We start from the raw sequence: 19,282 nt of genomic DNA, 5'->3' as shown, positions 1-19,282 counted from the left end.
TCGATTTTATCATCAGTATAAGATCCCCAAGAAGTTCTCCCTCTGTCATCATGACTAGCAGGACTCCAGAAGATGAATGTTTTCTCCTATCTGGGTTGTGAAGCAGAGACCCCAGCCAACCCACAATGATAGCAGAAAGGAAGAAGCATTGTGTGAAGCCATCAGGAGTTCGAAATTGTTTGTTAGTGCAGCATAACCTGGCCTACCCTGGGAGATTTGCTTCATCACTTTTTAATCTGAACAATGTATTGTGACAAGGACCTGGACAAAAGATAACCAACCTTCTTTTTTTTTAATCATACAAAAATTGCTGTAAGTAACCTTTCAGCAGCTCTCACAGGTAAAATGTATCTATAGGGCAAAAGCATATAGAGAGCAAGTGTCTTTTTCACTAAAAACAATGTGCTACCACTTTCATAATGGAAGCAAGCCAATGTAATCAACCTGCCTCCAGGTAGCTGGCTAGTCACCCTGGGGAATGGTGCCATGTCAGTGCTGGTTTTTGCTGCTGGCAGATTGGGCACTCAGCAGTGTCTGCAGCCAGTTCATCTTCGGTGAGTGGCAGTACATGTTGTTGAGCCTATATACACCTTCCCTTTCTGCCATCATGGCCACTTTGTTGATGAACATATTAGGGAATGACAAGAGTGTCTGGGGAAGAAGACTGAACAGTATCTACAGGAGAGGTTATCTTATCCATGCAATTATCAAAATCCAGTTCTACTGGAATCTCCTTTTGGTAAACATTCACATGGGATACTAATATCTTAACCCTATATGTGCATTCTGATAAGTCTCATGCCTCTTCCCCAGATCTTCTTGTCGCCAACGTCCCATTACTATTCTTCCCAAGTCCCTGACCAGCAAGCCAACCCATTTGCAGTCTATGAACTGATGGAAATCTGCAACTCTTGTCATCTCTCCTGAGTACTGCCCAAAGTCCCTCCACTGGTAAGATTTCCCTTCACTATAGCCTTTCAGGGCCATCTGGAATGAAGCTATAGTGTAGCAACTACATACTTTTTAATGGTGACTGCATATCATGCAGAACCATCTGCAAAACACAAGTATAATATTTTCTTTTTTCAGTTTACTGATCATTGAGAGCTCCCTATGAGGCTACAGATGGAGAGAGAGAGGACAATGTGGCAGGAGTAAGGGCCATGGATATATGGGCCACCTCTTCATTTAACATACTTGTGCCTTCAGAGCCCACTTAAGCCCAATCTCATATATATCACTTTCATTTTATAATGAACATCTCCTATTCATGCTCAAAATCATCTCCTGTTGAATCAGACAAAACCAATTTGTGATAGGCAGCTCAGGTCACATGGTAGCTTCATGACCCATAGTCAAGCATTTACTCTTTACTGAGGGCTAGTAGCAAGCCAAAAGTTGTGCCTCAGAGGACAATAATTATATAAAGAGATAATAAGGTTTTACTCCAAAATCTGAATCTGTTCTGTGATTTACCTATGGGAGCTTGCCAGAGACTGCAAAGGGCACCTCTACCTGCCACTGACACTGAGCACCATGGGGTCGGCTTCATCATATCACCCAGGAGACATAGAAGCTTGCCTGGTACTCTGGGCCTATTTCAGAGCCATCCCTTATTCTGAGCCCCACCCAAAATTAGCAGATTTTCATGTCACTCTAAATCGGTCAGAGGACCACAGCCAAATGAGATATATGTTGCTTCCAAAATCCAAAGAGGCCCTTTAGGCATTGCACCTCTTTCTTAATGGAGAAGGGGTCTGATGCAGCTGCTTGCCCTTCACTGTAGAAGGGATATCTTAACATGCTCCAGACTACTAGATACTTAAAATTTTCACAATGGCAAGAGGCCCTTGAATTTTTGTAGGATTTATTACCCTCTAGCATGCAAGTGTCTTACCAAGGCACTTGCCTTGTAGAGTAGTTGCTGTTTCCTGACTGTTAGATCCAGTCAGCACAATATTCTCTAACTAATGGATAAATGTGATGTCCTATGGAAGGGAAAGGCAATCAAGGCCCCTACGTGTAATGTTATGAAATAAGGGTGGAGGGCAAGGACAAGCTAGAATGGACTAACTAACATGAAACAGCCAGCCTATGAGGGTGTCTGAAACTTGGTTGGGTTTTTGTTGTCTTTGACCTTAAGCATATCCTGCAGAGGTGGAACCCTTTGTCTCCCAGCTAAACCTGCACACCTGGTCTAGGATGCAGGGGAAGGAGGGGCAATCGCAGGCCCAGCAATTGTCTCACAACATCAAGGTGAGTCAGCAGAAAGTGGCAATGTGTGTGAGTTACTAAATGACTGCTGCTTCCCTTTGGCCTAATAAGTCTTTCATCAGAACCACTTTTGTAGCCCACCCTATCCAGAAACGTACAGAAAATGGAATTCAGCCTAAATTGGCACATTATAAATCCACTACAGCCTATAATCACATATTCTGGGATTATGCTTCCTTTTCACTTGAATTGGAGAAAAAGGGATACATGGTACAAAGCAAAGCCATTCTCTAAGGAAGATACCGTCAACTGGTCATGTAAACTTTGCCTCTTTTACAGTCTTAAGAGGCCATCTCCCTGTCACACTTTGGGCTGAGCCTAGATGTTTGGATCACATAGTGGCAACCACATTCCTATTTCCCACCTAGAATGGTGTATATTATACTGCCAGCTAAAGACGATGAGGAAATGAATGGTCCCTGGAGTTCTGGGCATGCAGAGCACAGCCTAAGAGCAATAAGCTTCCTGTTATTACAGCCTCTTCAATGAGAGAGAGGGGGAGAGAGGAAAGAGGAGGAGGTAGAAAAGAAGAAGGAAGGGGAAGAAGGAAGAGGGGGAAGGAAGGAGGAGGGAGAGAGGAAGGAAAGGAGAGACAGAAAAAAAATATAAAATGCTTATATATGATTCTGCCCTGCTATCTTCCAGGTACCCAAGCAGGAGCAGAATCTTAGGTTGCTGCAGTAGGCGATTGTTTTTTAATTTATTAGCCCTCACCAAAGACGCTCCCTAGATTGAAGAACGTGAAAATATGATATACAGTCAGTTCTATGATGGGGTAGTCTTCATCAGCAACAATATCAATCAACTCTATGAGGAGCCAACCTTGAAACTTGAATTGGATGGCTTAGAGACCCTCTGAAAAGGAAAATGAGGGTTGCAAATTAGGCAAGCTGGCATCTGGAGTTCTCTAAGACTGTGGCTCACAAGATAAAGAGAGCTGGTTCTCCCCCAGCAATGCCACTGACCAGCTCTTTGAGGAAACCTCTGTTCTGCTCTAGGCCTGGGGCTACATATATAAATGTATTGTCCCTTCTAGTTCCTGCCCCAAGACACCCTCAGAGACTGACATGGAGTGAGGGAAGATGCAGGGGAGGTCAGTGGAGAGAAAATGCAGAGCTCAGGAGCCCCAGAGGAGCCCTGGGTCAGCCAGGGAACACAAGGTACTTTCTCCATCTTCTCTTTCCAGAAGACAGACAATAAGAGCAAAACATTAAATATAATGAAAAATCCTAGATTTTTTTTAAGTTTAGAGAAAAATTCACTTAGTGTATTTAAAGCAGATAGAGTTCAGTGATCTGGAAGATTTTGCTCTGCAGAATCCCTCAGCTCTCAGGATCCCAAGATGTGGAGGCACTGTGGTGAATGAATCAGAACAATCTTCTCTTGTCACCCCTTCTTCATGACTCACTGCCATTACTTTCAATACTAATTGCTGTCTTGTTCATAAAGGCTGTGATGTCTGTAGGGGCTGTGGCAAGCCGCCTCCTGTCAGAGCTGGAGGAGACCATAGGCACTTACAGTTTACAGATGAAGGGCTGAGGCAATGGAGGTGAGCCCACTTGCCCAAGGTGGTCCAGGAAGACCTGTGGTCTCCCAAACCAGGGCTGGTGCCTGGGTGCCAGGCCAGTGCTCTTGCTGACACCCTGGATCCTGTTGGTGGTGCTCCTCAGCTCCTGTCACTCCACAAAGTCTCCGCACTTTTGATGAGCCTAGACCTTTTGACACATGGCCTACCTATCTCCCATCTTTGGGAGGAATCTCAAGGAGAGAAGGTGTCTCGGGGCAAACAGAAGCTCAATGTGTAGTCTTACATGCTCTGTGCCTGAAAAGGGAGATGAGAGCTCCCCTGCCTCCTCAGGACTTATGGGCTTCTGCTTCACCATCTCTACTTTGGTTCTATCATGAAATTAGGGTCTTTTTATACTTCCAATCATTGGGCTGTTGAGAGTGTCCTCTGATGACTTTCTTTCGAGTTTGTGCTATTAGGTGCAGCTCCCAAAAACTGCTTTGTCCAAGGAGGAGAAAGTGTGGGAAAGAAACTAACATTGGGGTCAATTAAAACAAAGGTGGTATCTTCATTCATTTCACTTCTCCCTACATCCTTTCTTTCCCCTTCTCCTCGTGTGTGTGCGCATCTGCGTATTTCTACAGAAAATAAAAATCTGAAACAGGGCCCTTCCCAGGAGATGCTCACTGACTCAGATGCATTAAACAGACAAATAAATGCATGACCCTGAGAAGGTCAATGCCAAAAAGAGTCATCCAGATAACATGTGACAGGGGACAAGAAGATTCTGTATGTGCTGAAATGTTGGGAGATAGCACCTGAGCTGAAATGATGAGCAGGAAACAAAAGGAGGAAAGAGCAGCAGGCTGATACGCATTCCAGCAGCAATTAGTGCACAGGCTCACTGAGAGGACTATCTCACCTGATCTGCACCGTGACTCTGTGAGTGGCTTCCTGCCATGATTCCCATTCTATAGTGGGAAGAGAGCGGAGACTTCTTACCCACACCAACTTGACCAAGGTCACACAATGCATATGGAGCCTGCATAGCAAGTACAAACTCTGGCAGTTTGACCCTGGCTCTTAACCACCATTGTTCACAGTGCCCAGGCTGAGAGCCCGGGTGAGGACAGAATGAAACATGGTACAGAAGGGCAGGGCAGAGCAGCCAGGGTCAAATCTCCAAGCTCTCCAGGAAGCCCAGCCCTCCCCACATTGGAAGGTTTGCCTGTGCCTGATCTACCCACTCTGTTTATGGCCTGGCCCCATCCTGCACCTGGGAGCAGATGCTCACTTAATCCCTGGGATTAGCTCCAGATCATGGAGAATAATCAGCAGTCAGCCAAGGCGCGATGCAGGTGGTAACCTTGCATGCACACTCTTCCAAATCCAGTTTCTTAAATGCAATGCAGATATCCAGGTCTATCCCTGGATTGGGCTGCATAACACATAGAAGAAGCAGGAAGCTTAGATAAGGCTGCCAAAACACTTCTAGCCATCATAACTGACAAAGGAGGTAATGTCTTGTTTTTTGGAAAATGCTTTGAAATCTGTAAGAGCATGTGTGTCTCTGTAAGTGGAGGGGGAGGGAGAGGAAGAGAGAGAAATGGAAGAAGGGAGGGAGAGATACACTCTACACTTAATAGTGCTATATACTTAAAGTATAATAACTCAATTATTGATGCATGAAATATACATATCCATATACTTATCCATTATATCCTGAAATGTGGAAAGAAGTACCTAGCCTTTTAAAGAATCAAATATTTAGTTGAGAGACAGAAGTGGAGGCCTAGGTGCCTGGGGTCCCTAATAAGCTAAGTGACCCAGGGCAGGGGCACAGCAGCCTCGCTCCTCATCCCAAAGCTGGGTGGAGCAGCACCTGCCCTTCCTGGCTCTTAGGTTCATGGTGAGGAGATCCACGTGTAAGTGCAAAGTAGAAAATGCTGAGTACATGAAAGGGATAATTATCAGTAATCATCATCATCATCATCACCATAATTTAATGCTGAGTATGACAGGCACGGGTGGGGGAGAAGCAGAATCCGTTACGATTACTGGATGACTCGGCCAAAAGCACATTGAAGCTGTATTTCACACCTACCACCTCTCTATCTCTGTACTGTCTCAGAGATTCATTAAGAAGTACTGCTGTTTTATTATTGTAAGACAGTTGCTCACATAAAATCAAGTTATAAGGCCCTTTTTGCCCCTTATGTTTGTTGAACTGCCTCTAGCCTGAGAAAGCTTGCATTGATGTTAATAATCAAATGTGCCTTATTTCTCGCATAACACATACACCTTCCTGAGTATGGTGCCGATTCAATGCCATCCCTCCACTCAGCAGTCAATCTATTTGGGTGGGCTCTTGGTGACCACCCAGCCCTCATAGTAAGACACCCTTGGTCTGGGAATTGATTTGGAAGCCACTAAAACTAAGCAAGCTTACTCCTAAGGTGCCTTTGGGGCTGCATGCTCAGTCTGACTAAAGGAAACTATATACTTAGCAAACTATTTCTTCCTTCTAGAAATTGGTCTGGGCTCTCCTTTTGCAGCTAAGCTCCTTGTCTGGAGTACTTTTCTGAGTTTCAGGTTTCTGCTACCCGGGGAAGCCTGTCTCTAAATCTCTCTCTTCCCTCCCTGCTCCACCTGCTCACCTGCTCCACCTGCTCATCCTTCTCTGGTTTTTACAGGCTGGGACAGGAAGTCCCCCACCAGGCCTGGACATTTCCCTACCCCCTTGTCTTGGTTGTTTCTTAGGCTTCTTTTCTCAGATAGCTTTGTATGTTTTCTGATTGTGTAAGTGAATGTAATTGTTACTTTAAAAATAAATTCAGAATTCTGTGTATCACTCTGCTTCCTTTCTCCCTTTCTCTTGTCTTCATTGAATCACTGCGCTTGCTCAGTCATATTGAGTATTCCAGGGCAAAGAGAAAAAGTAGGAGGCAAAATCCTTGTGTTTCTAGACATTAGGGTTTAGACAAGGGAAAGGGGGGCAAAGCGGTGACCCCCACTCAGATCCTTTCCCTTCTGAATATTCACCCCCTCCCTTCCTGCTGCCTTCCCCCCTCCAGGCTAAGCCTTCTTCAAGACCACGGCACTCCTGGAGGGAAAACAATATTCACGGAGCAGCTACCCTTGGTTTCCGAGATTGTGGGTAACTTTTGATTTCTTCTATACTACTTTCCCTTATTTTCCAAGTGTTCTACATGAAACAAGCGTTGTTCTTAAAGAAAAAAATTCAATAAAGTATATATTTTTAAACTTCCTTTAACATATATCTCCAATATTTACTGTGCCATTTCTCTCCTTTCCTTAATAGCAAAGGAATGAATCCAAAAGAAGATTCTACTAGGGCAGTTGACCATTATGTAATATGTTTTACTATAATTATACATAGATCAATATTAATATTTCCAGGACTGACTTCCTTTGTGTTTTTCTATTTTGTCTTTATCCATCTTTCTATTTTCTAGTTTTTCTTCTTTTGCTATGTTGTTTAGGTGATTCTTTCCCTTAGATTATCATTATTCCAACAGGGGAGTTATCAATTTTAATATCGACAGTAAGGCAGTCATGATTACCGGAGTAGCATGTCTTGCCCCACTCATTTCATCCTCTTGTAAGCTTCCCTTGTTTTGGCATTCTCACTGCAGCCTTGGTTTTTCTGTCTTTGACTCTACAGATACCAACTATCTGCTTATACATCCTGTTGTTATTTGTAATTTAAAATGGTGGTATTTATTTCTAATACATTGCCAAATATACAGTTACATTTCTCTCTAATCATCAAAGTTGAGATCAGTATTATTTTAAGCCGATCCCCACCATTCTCACGTTATCTCCCCTTCTCTTATTTTGAGAATTATATCCTAGCCTTTGCAACCTGAGTCTCTGTGCATTCCTACTTCTAGCATTTTCTGAGCTCAATCCCTGCACATTCCCTGCTCCTAATGTGCAGATGCCAGGGCCTTTGGTTTCTGTAACAGGTTGTGTTTATTGCTGTCAGAATAAGTAGCAACATGGAAGCATTCACGTTTAACTAGGGGAGACACAAGGCATATTTTGAGGGGGCAATGATGAGAGTGAGAGAAAAAATAGCTTCTGCCCACAATCTGACCCCAGGGCGGGTCCTGGTCACCTGGCCAAGGGATAAGGCAGGGGTGGATGCAGCTTTTCAGGAAGAGCTCTGGGAGTCTTCTCCAAGCACAGACGCTTTGGGATCTGTGTGGAGCAGAACTGGGGGGAGACTTTTCTTTCCTGTAAGTGGGGCCCTTTTCAGGTCTACCTTGCCAAAACCTGAAGAATAAGAACACCTAGGCACTGCCCGCTGAAGCCAGTGTCCCCACAATGGGTAGGAGAGTGGACAAGGAACCATGAAAGGCTATCAGAACAAGGCAGGAAAAAATGGGGTGCTCCTGAGGGAAGAGATGGCAAATGAGTCCCCCAGGAACTCTCAAAAATAACCAAAGATGTTTGCAAGGATGTTTGAGGTTCAACGGCATATGCAGAAGGGGATATTGAGCCAGGAAGTTTTGGACTACACATTTCATGATTAAATCAAGTAGCTGGATGTCTTCTAGGCTATTCATATTTTTCATGTTTAAAATAATTACCATAGCTGTACTGCTCTTCAAGTATTCAAGGAACTATTTTTATCTAATTATAGGCTTCAAATATACGCAAACACACGCACATTTTTAGCAGGCTGAACATTGTCTTTCACTCTGAGGCTTATGATCTAAACATGCCCCCCCCCCCACACACATAACACACATACACACACACACCCACAAGACACAAGTCATCCATTAATGACTCCAGTGGCTTACATGTTCCTCTCTGAACTCTGGCCTTTGCCCTTTCATCCAGGCTTTTTCTGGCCAGCTGGGTTCTGGCTTGCAGTTCCTGAGTATACTGTGCTCACCATTCCTCTGTGGCCTTAAGAGGCTGCTTATAGCTGGAATGCCTTCTCTACATTCATGTAGTTGCATCTTGGAGCCACTTCCTCTCTGGAACCTTTCTCGTCCACCTGCCAGCCCATACCTGAGTGTAAAGGAACTCTTCCTTCTTTGTGCCCCAGCTTTGGCCTAAGCAGGCCTCCGTCACACTGCCATGAACGATGCTTCCTGTGGTTTGGGTTTATATTTTTGTCTTCTTCTAGACTATTAGACCTTTGAGAACAGAAGAGACTATTGTTATTCTTATTTACACCCCCAGAATCTAGGACTGGTTCTGCAACATAGAAGAGGTAGTGAATCCACATGTAAGGAATGAATGGTGAAATGAATGAATGAGAACAATTGAGGAGTGTGTAAGCCAGCTGCAGAGAAAAGGGAAGGCCCAGCCACGGAGGGAGGTTTTCAGTCTCTTGGTGGTAGGGAAACACTGAAAGCATTTGACAGAGACAATGTTCTGGGTTCTCTGAGTAAGGGCTGATGGAAGGAGGCTACTGGGCTCCTGTGTGCCCTTGCTGCAAGTGAACTCGATGTGTGGCAATGGCACCCTGTGAAACAAGCACTTATGTAACATCCCTTCTCTGCAGTGTCCAGAGAAATTATGCCAGTTAGAGGGAGAGATAAAAGTGGCAATCATGGGCTTGTGGACATTGGGGGCCTTTTTCTGGTATAATCATAGAGGTCATGCTCTCAGGAGATGTATCTAACTGAATAGGGAATTCAAAATATAATATTGGGACCAGGAAAAAAAACACTTCAAGAAAACCCCTTTATTTTCACTCCATCTATTTTCCTATAATTACCAATAACCCACTATTAGACTTCAAGGACAAAAATAACTTACAGCCCCAGACAGAGGTGCCAAACTGGTCTTTATCACCCTGGAAGCGTTTGGAGAAAGATGATTCCTCTGGACCTTGGGGGTCTGTAATTGTCAACATTCCATGAACCCATAGAGCCAAGCAGGTGGGGGTCTCCACTCTGTGATTATGCCTTCCTATGCGCTGTATTCTGACACCGCTGGGGCTGTCAGTTCTGGCCAGTGTCTGCCCAGGACAATGGGAGCGGGAGGCTGAGGAATGCAGGGGGCCATCCCAGAGAGGAGAGGGTTTAGAATGGGGATGAGCCCAGAGGAAACTTACAGGGAATGGTGGCTGACATTATTAAGCCTGGAGAAGGGAAGAAAAAGATAGGCAGAAGTGTGAGCCCACGAAGGAAGAGTCCAACCTGTCCCTACCTCAAGGAACTAAAGACCCAGTGTAGGCTGCAGACTGTAAAGAACCGCATCTCGGCTGTGGCCTGGCAAGAGTTGCCTCCCCCGAGGCTGCTGTCCACTCCACACCACTCCTTACAGAAGCCAAACCACTTCTCTCACACTGGACTGTTGTTATTTTTCCCGTGATGCTCAATCTTTTCCCAGCCCAACAAGGGCTAATCCAGTTCAGTGAAGATGCACTAATAGTCTAATTAAAGAATTACATTGTATAAGGGTCATTTGACTTGAGGAAGTGGCAAGATGGGCAGCAAGTAAGAGGAGGCCTCATGGCAGGCAAGGACAGCCACAGTAATTTGGAAACAAGTGCACCTGTGGTCCTTTAGTCTGGAATATGCATTGTGCTTTGTTGGGGGGATGACAGTAGTGCCCTCGGTCTGTGATGGTCCTACTTCCCCTGTCACAGTCTTGGCAGTCGCCAGAACAGTTCTGCTGGAGCAGTTAGGAGGCAGTGAGTAGTGCATAGTCTCAGAATCCCCGGCTTGGAAGCACAACTCAGGTTCTCTGTTGAGATATGATTGCTAGAAGGAAAGAGAAGAAATGTCCACCCAGGCAGCTCCCAGTATGATAAGGGAAACAGGATTCTCAGTGTGAGGGAAAGTGAGGGAGCCCAGACCCTGAAGATGGAGACTTTGGAGAGAAGGAGGAAAAGCGTGTTGCTTCTTGGGAGCAGGATGAGGTCTTCAGCCTGGATCAGACAGGTTGTGCTGGAGAGCCTTAACTACCTGCAATCTCTGGCCTGCACTGCCTCTCCCTCATTTTATATTCTAACTGCAAAGGAGCAGCTACAGGCAAGGAGACCTAGAGAGTGGCAGACAGCTGGCAGCCAGGGCACCTTCCAGCCAGAGCCCTCCTCAGAACACCCAAATCCACTGGGCAAGGCTTGACCAGCAGCAATAAGAATTACAATCAACGGGACACTTTATTTTTTCATTAATGCACCAATGAAGGGATGATAAGACAGTACTTGATTACAGTTTGTTGAATCTAGAGAATGCTGTTCCATAAGGTCCAATGTGCAGAGGACTCTATGTCCTCCTTCAGGTCTTGAACTAGGTCCCAGTTGCCATACTTTTCTCAGGGAGAAAGTGGAAGGATAGACAGGACAGGACTCCCCGGGCCTGAGCACCAGTTCAAATCCTTCTCTTTTCAAGAATGCAAATACAATAAATCAGATCCTTAACTGTGAGTAGGCAGAAGGAAAGAAGAGAAATACAGTGGAACTCCTAGGTCACTGTCAGGAACAAGATGAGGGGAGAGAGGAGAGCGGTAAAGCCACTTGGCTGAACTTGAACTCTTACTAAAACAGAGTGGAGGGGTGAATGAGCTTCAAAAGGGTGTTGGTCACAGGAAGCATCTCCCTTCGCCATATGTCCTCTTGCTCTTTCAGACAACATTAGCAAGAATAAATTTATCCTTTATTTATTCACTTATTTACTTGCATTATCAAAAATTTATGATTAACATTAGGTTTACAAAGACGAATTAAAGGGGGCTGAGTAACCAAGAATGATTGTTCGGGCTGTTTGCAGCTTCTACAAGCTTCCATACCAGGCAAGCAAGGAAGTGTCAGACAGAGAGAATTGTTGCTTGCTGTACAGAATGTTTAAACAAAGAACTGCTGGACTCTTTCTGGCTAAAAAACTCAGGGAGCATTTTCAAAAGGAGATGAAACTTGAGATGGATCTTAAAGGATGAGTAGAAATTTTCCAGCTCATAAAGAAAAAACATAGAAATGCAAGAAGACATAAAAGAACCTCAAGTGCCTGGGCAAAATGAAAAGTTTGATAGGGTTCCAACAGGTCATGGTGTGGATTGTAGTGAAAAATGTGATCAAGAAGTAGTGACAAGAGAAGATAAGAAGTCACACCTCAAAGTGGAGAAGAGCCTGTAGAAGGGGAAAATCCAGCATGGAGTTTTCCAATGTTAAATTAATGTAAATGGATGAGCCTACAAACATCTATTGAGCATCCACCATGTACAGGATATGGGGCCATGGAAACAAATAAGATTTAATTCTCGTCCATGAGGAACTCACTAATTAGTGTGAGAGGTATGCAAAGAATCAGATAGTTCAGATAATATGGTGCAAAGACTACCTAATTAACTGGGAAACTTCAGGGATCCTCACTCAATTTTATATATTTTTATTTCTTTCTTTTAAGAAGATCCCTCAAATTAAATAAGGTTCAGACTCCAGGAAACCTAGATTCACCCCTTATGTGCTGATTAGTATGATAATATAATCATAGAAGATGTGCATATAACCCTGATTTGGGTTGAAAGAAGGTCAGAGAAGTTGTTCCAATGAGTCAACATTGGTTTAACTGAGCCTTTCTCAGATTGCTAATTATTTAAAAAGCCATCCTAATAGATGTGAGGTGATAACTCATTGTGGTTTTGAGTTACATTTCTCTGATGATTTGTGATGTTGAGCCTCTTTTCATATTCTTTTGGGCACTTAGAAGTACAAGTCTTGTTTAGAGAAAGGTTTATTAAAGTTTTTAGCCCATTTTTAATCAGGTTATTTTTATTTTTTGCTGCTGAGTTATGTATTTGGGAAATTAATACCTTATCAGACATATGATTTGCAAATACTTTCTCCCATTCCACAAGGTTGCTTTTTCACACTGTTGATTAAAAGGTCCAGTTTCATTCTTTTACAAGTGGATATCCTATTCCCTAACACCATTTGCTGAAGAGACTAGTTATTCCCCATTCTGTATACTTGGCACCTGTATGAATATCAATTAATCATATATGTATGAACTATAAGCTGTTCTGTTCCATTGATCCATATGTCTACCTTTATGCCAGTACTGTAATGTTTTCATTACTGTAGCTTTGTAATATACTTAAATATCAGAAAGTATGATGAATCTGGCTTTGTTCTTCTTTTTCAAGATTGTTCTGGCTATTCAGAGTCCTTTATTGTACCTTATGATCTTCAGAATTATTTTTTCTATTTTTGTAAGAAATGGTGATGGAATATTTTTAGGAATTGAATTTAATCTATAGGTCACTATGGGTCATGTAAACAACAATGTATGAGATATCACTTCAGACATACTATGATGACTATTATATAAAAAAAGACAGCAAGCGTTTGTGAGGATAGAGAAATTAGAACCCTCGTGTACTCTTGGTAGAAATGAAAAATGGTGCAGTCACTATGGAAAACAGTATGGAAGTTCCTTAAAAATAACTACCATATTATCCAGCAGTTCCACTTCTGAGTATTTATCCAACATAATTGAAGTCAGGATCTCAAATAGATACTAGCACTCCCATATTAATCGCAGTGATATTCGCAGCAGATCAGATGTGGAAAAATTTAAATGTCCATCAGCAGATGAATGGGTTAATAAATGTTGTATATATACATAATGGAATATCAAGGCTGAGTGCAGCCTTTAAAAAGAAGGAATTTCTGTAATATGTGACAGTATGGATGACCCTGAGGACATTATGTTAAGTAAAATGAGCCAGTTACAGAAGGACAAATACTGCATAACTTACATGAAGAATCTAAAAGAATCATACTCATAGAAGAAGAGAGTAGAAGGGCAGTTTCCAGGGGCTGGGGGAAGGAAATGGGGAATTGCTTGTCAACAAGTATAAAATATCAGCAAGATGAATTAAGTTCAAGATATCTGATGTACAACACTGTACCTACATATAAAAATACTGTATTTTACACTTAAAAATCTGGTAGGAGGGTAAATCTCATGTTGTGTTTTTACTAAAATAAAAAAAAAAAAAAGGACAGAGGAGAATATCATAGAAGGATGAGAAAAGGAAGCTTTTGAATTTAGAGAAAGGGCAAGAAACTACAAGGCCCTAGACCACTGGCTCAAAGTGAAGAATTCCTAGATAAGCCATGTTGGCGTTCCCAAGGAACTTGTTAGAAATAAAAGTTCTTGGGCCCTTCCCCAGATCTATTGAATTAGAAATGTTGGGAATCAGTCCAGGAATCTTTATTTTAATAAGCCCTCCGGGTGATTCTGATCCGTGCTCAAGTTTGGGAACCACTATATTAGATTAAGGGTAGAAAATAAGGCTGCTTTCCCTAAGAACTCTTGTTAAGCTGCATCCCAGCCCAGGTGAGGAAGAACCCAATAGTAAATGCTATTTCGCATGGTAAGGAAAGGAGGAAGGAATTTACATTCACAATGGTAGATTTTGCAAGGGGGAAAATGCATTAGTATATCCTGTCAGGACCAAACTTTTCACTGTTTGATCACACCTCATTTGCATTTTTAATAGCCCCCATTAGACAGTCTCTGAGCTAATTAGGCAGGCGTCTATAATAGAAGACTTCTGTTTCCTGTTTTCAGAAGTCAGAAACTAATGGCTGAAGCACTGCTAAAACAATTAAGTAATAAGAAAAATATTGTGTAAGATTGGCAAAAGCACAGCTGCCATAAATCATTACAAATGACTTGCAGCTCAAAATGTGTAATTAGGGTAGAAAAGTAACCTATCACATGTTGGGATGGCAGGGGAAAACGGAAGGAGGGGGACCCTGGAACAGTGAGTTTATTGCCCTCTGCCAAGTAGAGATGGAGTGGGGCATTGTTATTCCATGGATTCTAGTACTGAAAACATTTTTCTAGACTTTAAGGGATGCCCAGTAGCATCTCTTACTACATCTAAGTTTAATAATAAATGAGCCAACAGCAACCCAATTAAAATCAGGACTACTAAAGATTCAGACTTATGGAAATGAAATGTGGGTTGGCCACCAACGGAAGAGCTCTAAAACACTGAGATGTTCACTGAGGGCAAAGGAAATAGGGAATAAATGGGTAGCAAAATAAGAAAGTTATAAATATCAACTACTGACTCATGATCACTTTAAAAATTGAGAAAAATAATAGTGTACGTATTTTCTTCTTTGTTTTTATGCACATATTTGTATACGTTAATCAGTTTCTACTCTTTCACCTATGTTTTTGGATAAGGAGTATAAATGATGATAAATGTAATAATTTAGTCTTCAGGTTATAGAGTATATAAGTAAAATTGTGACTAGCTTAATATCACCCAAACCTAAACACAGACATTTCGTGTCTCCACTTTTTAGGAAAGGATAAGCATACTTTCATTAGTATGAGGGTTAGTTGTAGTCTCTAAGATGGAAAGAAGATGCCTTTACTGTCATAGAAATGTAGCTATAGGCAGAAGGGGATGTATATGATTTCTGAGAAGTCAAAGGGGTGAACTGTACCACCCAGTATCTCTTGTCTGCCCTCATAAACTAAATGTTGTTAATTAGTATTGTTTAAGTATGGACTTCTGTAACTTATATTGGTTAACTTATAAGTTTAGTACAATTTCAACACACATTACACTCACCCATTAAGAAAGGATTGATTTGATTACTTCAGAATGAACTCCAATTTTTTTCATAAATTGTATTAAATAGTTCTAAATTCTGGGCCATATATTCAGCACTTTGCAAGGCACTACAAGAGAAATAAGAGGAATGCTTTGTCTAGGTCTCAGTAGTAAAATATGTCACAAGGCTATAACCATTGAATGAAAATAATTAAAAAAAGCACAATTAATAAGCATGCTGGGAGTTATGTGTTCATAAGGAAAGAGAAAAAGTGTGTTGGAGAAAAAAAAATTGAGCTGATTCAACAACCATTCATGATAAAAACTGTCAGTACACTAGGAATAGACAGAAATGTCCTCAATTTAATAAAGACTACCTACCAAAAAAAAATACAGGAAACGTCATAGTTAATGGAATTAGACTTGAAGTTTTCCCACTAATTTTGGGTACATGGCAAGGATGTCCCCTCTCACCATTCATTTTCAACATTGTACTAAGAGTCCTTGCTAATGCAATAAGGCAAGAAAAGAAAATAAGAGGTATAGAGGTTGGAAAGAAAAACTTAGTCTCTGTTCACAAATGCTTTGATTGCTATATAGAAAATAAAAAAGAATCAACCAAAAAATAATGAAACTAATAAGTAAGTACAGCAAAGTTGCAGGATGTAAGGCTAATATACAAAAGTCAATTGTCTTCTATATACCATCAACAAATAAGTGGAATTTGAAATTAAAAACACAATACCATTTACATAAGCAACCCCCAAAATGAATGCTTAGCTATAAATCAAACAAAATATATACAAAATCTATATGAGGAAAACTACAAAACTCTTATGAATTAAATAAAGAATAAAATTGATGGAGAGATATTCCATGTTCAGGGATAGGAAGACTCGACGTTATCGAGATGTCAGGTCTTCCCAATTTGATCTATAGATTTAATATAATACCAGCAGAAACACCAGCAAGTTATTTTACAAATTGTGACAAACTGATTCTAAAGTTTATATGGAGGGACAAAAATCAAAAATAGCAAACACGGCACTGAAGGAGAAGAACAAAGTGGAAGGAAAGATACTATCCAAATTTAAGACTTTCTATAAAGCTATAGTAATTAAGGTAGTGTGGCACTGGTGAAATAATAGAGAAATGGTTCAGTGGAAAAGTATAGAAAGCCCAGAAATAGACCTTCAGCTGATCTTAACAAGTAGTAAAGGCAATACAATGAAGAAAGATAGTTTTGTTTTTGTTTTTGTTTTTTAACAAATGTTACTGGAGTAACTGAACACCCATGAACACCCAAATGAAAAAAAGAAAGAAAGACTATATACAGACCTGACACACTTCACAATAGGAATTCAAAATGTATAATAAACCTAAGTGAAAGATGCAAAACTATAAAACTAGAAAAAAACATAGAAGAAAACCTAGATGAAATTGGGTACAGTGAAGCCTTTTTTGATACAACACCAAAGACATAATCCAGGTAAAAAAAAATTGATAAGCTGAACGTCACTAAATTAAAAATGTATGCTCTGTGAAAGACAATATCAAGAGAATTAGAAGACAAGCCACAGACTGGGAGAAAATATTTGCAAAACACACATCTGATAAAGGACTGTTCTTTAAAATATACAAAGAACTCTTAAACTCAACAAGAAGAAAACAAACAACCTAGTTAAAAAAAATAGGCCAAAGATCTTAACAGATTACTCACCAAAGAACACATATAGATGGCAAATAGCATATGAAAAGATGATCTACATCCCGTGTCATCAGGAAAATCCAAATCAAAACAACTTGACTGACTTTACACACCTATTAGAATGCCCAAAATCCTGAACAATGACAATACCAAATGCTGATAGGGATGTAGATGAACAGGAACTCTCATTTACTGCTGGTGGGAATGCAAAATGTTACAGTTATTTTGGAAGCCTTCTAGATGGGTAAAAAGCATTTTGTTTCTCTCCCTCTATTTCCTTCCTCTATGAAGATTTAGACTCAGGAAGAGAAAAGAAAGATCCTACTTAATCCACAAATCTAAATTTCAGGCTTCAAAGATCTCTATCTGGACTGGCCATGCAGCTGTTAAAACATGATACTCCACAGCCACTGTCCTCTTCCTTTGCAGTTAGTAACTTTAGTCACCAAATTGGAAGAGGAAAGGGGTGATCCTAGAGGTGATTAGCTGGTGAAGATTTCTGATTATTATACCAGCTAATGCCATTACATAGTTAATGGCATTACATAGTATAATAATCAAGAAGTCTTCAAATATGGCTGCCAAAAATCATCCACTTCCTGTAAAACATGTCACTTGTCACATCAAAAGTGGAGACTATCCTCTTCTCCTTAAACTCTCGATGATCTTGGGAATTGCTTTGATTAACAGAATGTGACAGAAGTATTGCTCTGGAACTGTTTTGCCCAGAGGGCTTATGAGGACTGGCAGCTTCTGCTTCCTCATGGTTGAGCCAAGCAACCATGCTGTAAGGAAGTACAAAAAGAAGAAAGGCCCCAGAGGATGATAGGCTATCTTGGCCACCCCAGCCACAGTCACGCTCTCAGATAAAAGCAGCTGCATGAACGATCCCAGTCAGCATCGCATGACATTAAATAATTGCCCAGTTGAACAGTGTCAGAATTCCCAAAACACAGATTTTGAAAAAATAATAAATTGTGTATTTAAGCCACTAATTTGGGAGTGGTTCATTATGCAGCAATGAATAAGTACTATAAAACTCTCTCCCGCACTCCCAACTGAAACTTCAAAGAGGACAGCAGTTTAGATCCTACTCAGAAAACAGTGAGAATCTGTCTGTGCTACAGCACAGTTTGCTAATGAATATTAATTATAATGATGTTAAGCCATTGTGATGACTTAAATGCTGCTTAAAGAAATAGTAATATCTGCCAAAGCTTGCATGATATATTTTAGAAATAATTCCATTTAAATTTGTTAAAATTCTGATGATTAAACAAGTGTAAGAATACTTTTAAGAAATCTGTTATTTTTGCTTATGTGGGAAGCTTTCTTCCTAAAAAAGTTAGACATATGATTTGTTATTAGAAGAGTTACTCTTGTCTTGAGATTAATGAACCTGAAAAAGCAGATGAGTACAGGGTATGCAGACAGACAATTACCAAACTTAATGTGAAAGGGATCTCAGGAGTAAGTTTCGGAAGGTAGGATATTGAGCCCCTCACAGCCTATTCTGTGTTCTGACTTTGCCACTGAACAATGATTTGAGAGTAGAGTACCTGCAATAGGAGGTCTGGATCCTAATCATACCACTGTAGGGTTCTATTCGTATTTCTTAACCTCTCCTTAATCCTAGTTAAAGAACAAGTCTGAATCCCACTAATTCTTCTTGCAGACAGACTCTAGAGATTTTCAAGTGAGTGAAATACATCATATTCCCTTTTTGGAACTGGAACTAAACAGTGTGACTTCCTGGGAGCAGGGGGCTCATCCATACAAGGCTGGCTGAGATTTCCTGGTGTATTAGTTTCCTAGGTCTGCTGTAACAATGTACCACATACTGGGTTGTTTAAACAGCAGACATTTATTGTCTCAGAGTTTTGGAGTCCAGGAGCATATAATATCAAGACGTTGCAGGGTCAGTTCCTCTGAGACTTGTGAGGGAAAATCTGCTCGATGCTTCTTCTCTAACTTCTGGAGGTCTGTGAGTAAGCTTTGACATTCTTTGGCTTATAGCTGCACCATCCTGGTCTCTGCCTTTGACTTCACATGGAGTTCTTCCTGTGTCCGCGTTACTGTGTCCAAAGTTCCCCATTTTATAAAACCACCAGTCATATCGGCTTAGAACTCACTCTAAGAACCTCATGTTAACTTGGTTACTAATGTTAAGATCCTATCTCCAAATAAGGTCACATTCTGAGGTCCTGCGAGTCAGAGCTACA

The sequence above is a fragment of the Pteronotus mesoamericanus genome, unplaced genomic scaffold (genome assembly GCF_021234165.1).
Source record: "Pteronotus mesoamericanus isolate MK-2021 breed Mesoamerican mustached bat unplaced genomic scaffold, CSHL_Meso_final contig_74, whole genome shotgun sequence".
In the NCBI taxonomy this organism is placed as follows: domain Eukaryota; kingdom Metazoa; phylum Chordata; class Mammalia; order Chiroptera; family Mormoopidae; genus Pteronotus; species Pteronotus mesoamericanus.
The sequence above is the reverse complement of the archived record's forward strand: the minus strand, read 5'-3'. Positions refer to the sequence as shown.